This window comes from Haliaeetus albicilla, chromosome 15, assembly GCF_947461875.1.
Source record: "Haliaeetus albicilla chromosome 15, bHalAlb1.1, whole genome shotgun sequence".
Lineage (NCBI taxonomy): Eukaryota > Metazoa > Chordata > Aves > Accipitriformes > Accipitridae > Haliaeetus > Haliaeetus albicilla.
The window spans coordinates 18289058-18296755 of record NC_091497.1 but is presented as its reverse complement, the minus strand read 5'-3'; the positions used below and the strand labels follow the sequence as shown (position 1 = coordinate 18296755).

The 7698-nt window shown below is 39.6% G+C and overlaps 1 protein-coding gene across 1 annotated transcript in view; it reads left to right on the top strand.

Annotated features, from left to right (window-relative positions):
- The first annotated feature begins 901 nt into the window (after positions 1-901).
- SCEL (sciellin) overlaps positions 902-7698 on the top strand; it is a 72442-nt gene continuing 65645 nt past the window's right edge. The window contains exon 1 of the mRNA XM_069802495.1: positions 902-1124. The gene's annotated coding sequence lies outside the window, so the exon portion shown is untranslated. The remainder of the gene's footprint in view (positions 1125-7698) is intronic.

The window sequence follows — 7698 nt, the reverse complement described above, 5'->3', positions numbered from 1 at the left end:
TCTATTGAATATATTCCTTTAACATTTTATATATGCAATTCCATTCTCACAGCAGTAATTAGTAGCTTCAGTGAATGAATACAGAATCCTGCTGGTCACCTGCATAAAAACCAGTCTGTCTGCAGAAGATATTCTACACTGCCAAGACTTGTAATGTGTGATATTAACCCAGGAAAGCAAATTACTATCCCCATGATGTGTAGCACAAGGACATGCTCCAAAGAGCTCAGCTGAATGACTCTTGCTGCAATGCAGCTGTTCACCTGGAAAAAAATTTAGTATGTAAAGATTTCAGATTATGCTATTAGCTGGAATTTAACTTGACCAAACCAAACTAGAATATAAAGGCAGCCTGTTTGAGGAAACAGTGGAAACAGGACAGGGAAATTTGTCGTGAGGGGTTTTCTGGTAGAGGAAACTGGCTGGAAGCAAAGATGGGAGAAGATGCAAAGAAGTGGCCAGAAGAGTAAGATGGAGAGGAAGAAAGTGGGGTCTGTGGGAAGCCTTCTCCAAAGTGGTCTGCAATATCTTGGGGCAATGCTGTTATTCTGTTGAGATCGATGGGATTTTGCTCTTGGCTTTAGAGCAGCCAGGATCCCACTCTTGATGCTTATCACTCATGCTTGACCTTGCAGGCAAGGAAGTCATTGCAATTTAGAGTGCCTCAAAAAATAACCTGTGTCACATGCCTATTGGGCTCAGTATGAAGACAGTCTTTATGTGTCAGAAAGGCAGATATATTTATTGCATCTAAAGATCATCAGATTTCTGTATCAGATCACTTTGTTTACAGAGCAGGAGGAAAGCTGGGCATGTCTGGATTTATCCCATGTGTTGACTCACAACTATCCTATTCAAAGCCAAAACCACTCCTAGTAACATTTTCAGCCACCAACAGGAACTGCCAACCAGCAGGAGTAAATAACAGCAGAGGCAAACTTTCAGTCTGCTTTAACCTGAAACTTGAATCTTGGTGGAAGAGGGATTTTAGCTGTAGGAAGTAGTAACTGGAGGCACATTAGGGGTCCTCTATTCAGTAGTCAATAAATCAACGACTTTATAAGCAGTGGAAGTTTTTGCATCTGGAAAGCTCTCCCGAGCTATACTCTTCAGTGCCAAAATTGGTAAGTCCATGTTATAGCAATAAGCTTACTTGTGGAACTTGGAAATGGGGATTAATTTGAAATTAAAAAAAAAAAAAAAGGAACATTTGTGTTTGACTTTCAGTGTTTTCCATATAACTGCCACTTAATTTACAAGTAGTGTTTCCCCTGCACTCCTGCCATGTGTAATCTGGGCTCTGATTGTCCTGAAAAGTTCTTTTTTCTTCTTATTTCAGCACTGATATGTGACTTCTTTAAGTTAGCATCAGGAAACTCTTCAGTCATGTAGCTAGACTGTACTAAGAAGTCCCATTGATATAAAATCCAGTTCCTACATACTTAGCAGAGTTGGAATAATAGGACAAATCAAAGACATGCCAGTATCTTCTGAGACTGTTTCAAGCAGAGGTGGTACTGAATGTACACAAGAACCTGGTTTCTTAAAGATGTGTTGCCATTCTGCATTTAACAATTGCTATATTTTATTTGGGAGTTCATTATCTTTCAATAGTTAAGTGAAGAATGACTGACTGTTTTATTGTATTGCAAGGAGATTTCCATGCTATTTAACATGTGCCTTCTCCTCTAAAAGATGACCTTAAGGATAAGGATTGGGATGACCTTCTTGTGAGAGACAAAGAACTAAGTTAGACACTACTTGTTCTACAGAGTTGTTTGGTTTTGGTTTTTTGGGGGGGGGCAGGGGGGTTAGTTTTCAAAAAACCTTTAGGAAATCCACAGTATCTCACTGGTAGTTTAATTCAATGGTGACTGGCACTGAATTCCTCAAAACCCTTCCAAAACAGAAGTTTTTACTTTATAATTGCATTTATATCTTGCCCTATCTAAGCTTCCTTGCACCCATCACACACAAACTTTCTTCAGGAATGAAGACAGTAGGTCTTATGCACCTACCTGATACTTGCTCTCTCTGTTTAGCTTAGCATTTGTTTCTACAGAGTTTAGAAAATGTGCTCAAAATCATGTAATCTAACATACTGAATTGAAATACTTAGTGGATAGAAGGTTATATTTACTTGAATAGGGAACAATAGTCTTAGTTCCCAGGCTTCAACAGGTTTCAAGTTCAGTTAAGATTTTGACTTGCATTCCACCAGTATGAATACTTGCTCTGGCATCTGACTAAATTACCTCAGGCAGTTGAAATCTGCTTCAAACAGTTTGTAAAACTGGCCTGTGGTACTAGTATCTGCACTCTTGTTGTGTTAAAAGGTGGGCAAAGAGGCAGAACTTGGGTAAACATGCAGAATGAAATAGAACAAGTTATTGGTGATCACCAATGTTTTAATTAAAAAACTTAGAAGAATTTGGAAGAAGTGAAAATATTGCAGGAAACCTCATGGTTTGTTATGTATTCATTCTGGATACAAGCAGGTAACCAATCACAAATGAAACAGCATGTCATGAACTCTGAATAAAATTAGAGATGTCCCTTGCTACTATACCAGCTCTTCAACCAGACCTTTCAAGCTCTACAGACAGTACTGAAAGGGGTGATGGATGACTAGGTCAATCTCTTTTGAGGCTGCATAAATCATGACTGTATCCTTTCAAATGGATGGTCTTACACTAAGATTGATCATTTCTTGGAAGTGAGATGGGAATGCCTGGATGTCCCATCCTGACCACGCATGCAGCACCGGTGTTGTACAGCTCAGTTCTGCTTTGTGGTTTCCAATGAAGTGCTACATCATTCCTCTTTATTTCTGTGGGCTTTTGCTGCAGTTGTATTCTGCATATGGATTTTTCTGGAGCCAAGTATTCCATAAGGAACACAATACCTAAAAGATGGCTATCATCCAAAGCTAAATATCAATTTAAGTTCTCTTTCCTGAGCTGAAAAAAATTAGAATTATAATAAAGAGGCTCCTAGACCTGGCTTATACAAAGGAGTAAAATTAGGGTGACTTTTCTAGCTGTGCTTTTCTTGTTGCATAAGCATGCAGCAAGTGAAAGGAAAGCATTAATTTCTATTTTCACTATTTTATTTGTTTAGAATCTATGACAAGCGAATGGCAGCAGATGGAAACAGCTCAGTCTAAGTATATGTTCAACCTAAACTTTCACAAAACTGCAACAGCAATAGAGGAAAAATTGCTACGTCTGATTCGGGTGCTAATTTCTACTGAAATGCTTGAACAATCAATAGAAATATATCTGAGTACTCTGAATACATGTATCCCAAATTTTAAAGCAAGTCAGCGAGGAAAGGAAATTAAAAAATCAAGTTTAAGGAGACTAGGAAGAATATTTTCTCTTATTCTTGTCTGCAAGAAATGAGAATGATAGAGTTCCCCAATAAAATGAAGTGGATTTTAGCTGCCATTTCTCCCTTTTCGGGTTGTTGGAGAAAACTCTTCCATTTGTTGTGCTGAAGATTTGGTAACGGTGCTTATTTTCATTGCTCTATTTCCACCTAGTGCTCAAACTGCAAATTGCACTAAATTGTAAGTATGTTCTAGAATCGGTAACTGCAAATCGGTATCACTCTCAGTTTTCAGGGAATCTGCATTACAAATGAGCAAGTGGATAAAGTAAGATTAAATATTTCTTTTATAAAAAGGTGTGTGCACTAGCTCCCAGGCTAAAGGCTGTCATGTATCTAATATGGTCTTTGGTGCATGATCTGTTCAGAAACAAGAGTATCAGTTATTTGATTTAAATGCTAGAATCCCTCCTGTGACTATAATTTTTGTGTGAGTTCTGTTGTTAACTGAAGACAAATGAACGCATATGAATAAAAAGGGCCACAGCATGGTCATTGAGAGGCATGCATTACCCTCACAGGCAAGAGTGTGCTCAGGATGAAGTCTAGAAAGGGGTAGCTAAACCACCTGGAAGTTTTGCGGTGGCCTCATCTGGACATCTTTCCCCATATATCTTGAGCTATAAAGTACCTTTCACACTTTATAACAACCATAATATTTCAGTAACAGAACTGGAGGATTCAAAAACTCAATTGTGCTGCAGGAAGAAAAAAGGAGAGATTTTGTGCTGAGCTATGAAATGTATTTTTTTTTTTTCAGGAGGCTGAGTAGAACATAGCTAGAAGACACAACTTGTGGATCTACTTTGTGAAATGTAGCAGGAGACTTATGGACAGATACAAGCATATATAGACAGTACAAGTGATGTTTTAAATCTCTTTCATGTTCTTAGACAAAGTAAATTGCTGTTATACTTTGTGTTATACATGCTTACCAAAAGTAAAAAAAATCCTGGTGTTGCTAATCTCAAACAGCACTTCATACAACACAAGTATGGCAATGACTTCGATAGCTATAAGGTGTTTTTATGCATACATTTTTGTAGCAAAATCTAGATGCAGCAATTCTGTTTATTTACCTGTTCTTGCAACTAGTGCAAAATAGCCAAATGACTCTTAGGCACACCACAGGCACCAGCTGAAAAACACAGGATGGTTATTTCTCCAAGCATCTGATCTGTAGGGAGATGGAAACTCCTGTCTTCAGAATTTGTAGTTTGGATATTTTCTTTAGGAAAAAGGCTTCAGCTCCAGCTTTTCCCTTGTACTTTCTCTCTGAGCACATGCAAAATATAAATGAATTAATGCCCCGACCAAGAAACTGCAGTGTCCTTCACTCAGGACAGCATACTAACTGCTGGTTTATTACATAGCAGGCAGCACAGCCGTGGCCACCTTCTTTTCTTGGATACCAGCAGGGTACCAATCACAAATGAAACAGCATGTCATGAACTATGAATAAAACAAGACAGGTCCCTTGCTACGACACCAGCTGTGGTCACATTTATTTTATAATAAAGCATCTGCAGCAACTCTGTTTTTTGAAGTGCCTAGCATTGGCTGCTGGGTTAGGCAACCCCTGAAAACATGTATTGCACCAAACGCTTTTCGGGTCTTCGTCAGGGGAGTATCACCTCTGGATACCCCTCACGCAGCTTAGATATGAGGTAAACAAGTTGCTCCCTCCAAACCAGGCAGGTACCTACACAGAGGCATACATGTATGTGGCTAGAGAACTCCGAATACAATGACCTGCCTGTGGATTTCACATTTTTCTAGAGAAAAGCAAGAAGTAGGCTGAGGTTTTTTAGAGTTACAGCTTTGGATTTAAATTTAAATTTTACAGAACAATTTGTTTAACCTTTCAGAACACTAAGTGCATAGGACTCTATAGGTCAGCAGTTTCCTAGCAGAACTGCCTTGTTAAAATACTGGATTATTTTTACCACTGTGAACATTACTGTGAACTCTGAGCTACAGAGTGGCTCAAGTCTGGACCAGTTTCTATTATCCAACCTTCTTGCTTGAACAGTAGACTCAAATGTTATTTACAGTCAAATTCTCCTTATTTGTGAAATAATTGAATAGTGCTTTTAATGGCGAATACATGACGGGGGAAAGTAAACAGCACTATTTTATTGTATTATCTGTTGTTACCTGAAAGCCCTCTTCCTGAAAGAGGGCTTCCTGCACTGAAGCATAGATTTGCTTTGGTTTGAGTCCTAAAATAATCTGGCAGAAGATGTAAACTAGGGAAGAGATTGCTGTGGATGTAGCTCTGCACTACAGAAAGCAGCCTCTGAGGAGGATAGGGTCTGTCTGTGGGGTCAATGGGAAAGTCCCACCCATCTTGGAACAGCTACTCTTGTCTTGGATCATGGTAAGGTCAGGGGCTATTTCTATTCTCTGCAGTTGCCTCACCAGATGAAGACTGTCTGAGTCTTTATATTACTTCAGGCAGAGCGGGACTGACACAGTGTCCTTCCAAGGGCATGGAAGGCAGGACTTTGTTACAGGAGAAGAAAAGTACTGACAGTATCTAAACCCAACTATAAATTAGTGCAACCAGAATAAATGATTTTTTGAAAGTATGCGAAGCCTCAAGATTACCTGATATAATTAAAATTAGTACATTCACCTCTAAGTAATTATTTGTAATAATATGTGTAGTATTTCTTACCCTATCGTCCTTCAAGGAACTGCTCTTGGCAAAATAAAAACATATTTCCTTGGAGGATTGTATTTATGTAAATACTTAATAGATTGTGATTAAATTAAATTAGCACTATGTATCCTCTTCAGACTTGTGTATATTGTCCTGTCCTGTGATCTTTGGGCTAATGAGTAGCTGGATGAAAATATTTGGTTTTTGAGAGAGACTGTGGAAAATTAAATCAATTATTACAGTTAAAAGTGAGGGGGAACCTGACTTTGATATTTGTAACATTTCAATGCCAATATCATATTTTGAATCCCTCTTTTCTATTGCAAAGGTTGGTAGAAAGAAGGGCACTTTTGCTTTAAATGCTTTCCATTATAGAGTTATGGACACACTAGATTACACCTACATCCAGGCCAGTTAATTTTTTTCTGAGAGAGACCAGAGCCAGATGCCTCAGAGGAAGGTGCAAGGACCTGCAGGCAGAAGTAAGGGCACTGCTCACCCTCTAGCATGGAGATAATAAAGCTGTTCACGCAGCTTGAGCAGCCTCCTGAAGATTCATCTTGTTGTGCCAGAAATAATTAATAAACCTTCACAGATATTTCTGTCTGTTGTGCTGAGTGGTTCTGAAATACAGCAGAAGCTCTCAAGCCTGATCCTTCCTTGAAGCTTCAGCGTAACAAAATGTAATAGCTGCTGTGACGTGGAGGCACTGCATGGGGCTGGGAGGCAGAGACAGCAATAGCTACGGCAGACCCCAGCCCAAGACCCAAAGCAGTTCATACCCGGACACGCCTAAGCACGTCTACTGAAAATCCCCATTTACTGATAGAAGTAAGCAGATACTTGTATCTGTTACAAGGGAGTAATCTAACCCGGTGCGTTTGGTGCTGTTTTGTGAGCATTTCAGAACCTGCATCTGTCCTTAGTCCCAAGTTTCTCCCTGGATTTACGGGGAGAATTTATAGAGGTCTCAACAAGAACGTTTGAGCAGTTCAGGGAAGGTCAGACATAGCCAGAGGATGCAGTGAGGTGTCTGCCACTTACACTGGCATGCAAAGCTCTGAGTCAGGTCATCCCTGCCTGCCTTAAGTGATGCATAGAGTCAGAGACCGCTGAATATGGAGTCACCTGAAATTCCCTTTCCCTTTGTGCAGTCGCCTAGGAGTGGTCAATACAACAATACTGAGGGCAGGGGATGGATGTCGTACATCTGGTTTGCAGGTGCCTTATTCTGAGCTCTATCCCTCTGGAATCAGAAACAGATGGGCGTCTGCCATTGTTACTTCGAAGTACTGACTAAGGACCACTCCATTAAACACAAATTGAGGAGAAAGTAACACAAGGGACATGTGGCCACCTTGTGTTCAGACACTGTGCATGAGCAGCCCAGGGGCCAGAGCTGGGATGACTCCTGTTTGTATGACACACTGCTCATGACAGCTATAAGAGAAAGCTTGTCATCTGGAACATTAATTTTGTACATGACCATATTTAAGCTCAGTAAACGAATATTTATCTTTTTACAAACATGAAATTTACTCTGGAATTAAAAAATATAAAGTAGTCATTAAAGTTTCCCTCATCTGTACACTATCTATGATGTCTGCTTCTACTGTGCGGTCATATATTTGCCTGAATGCATA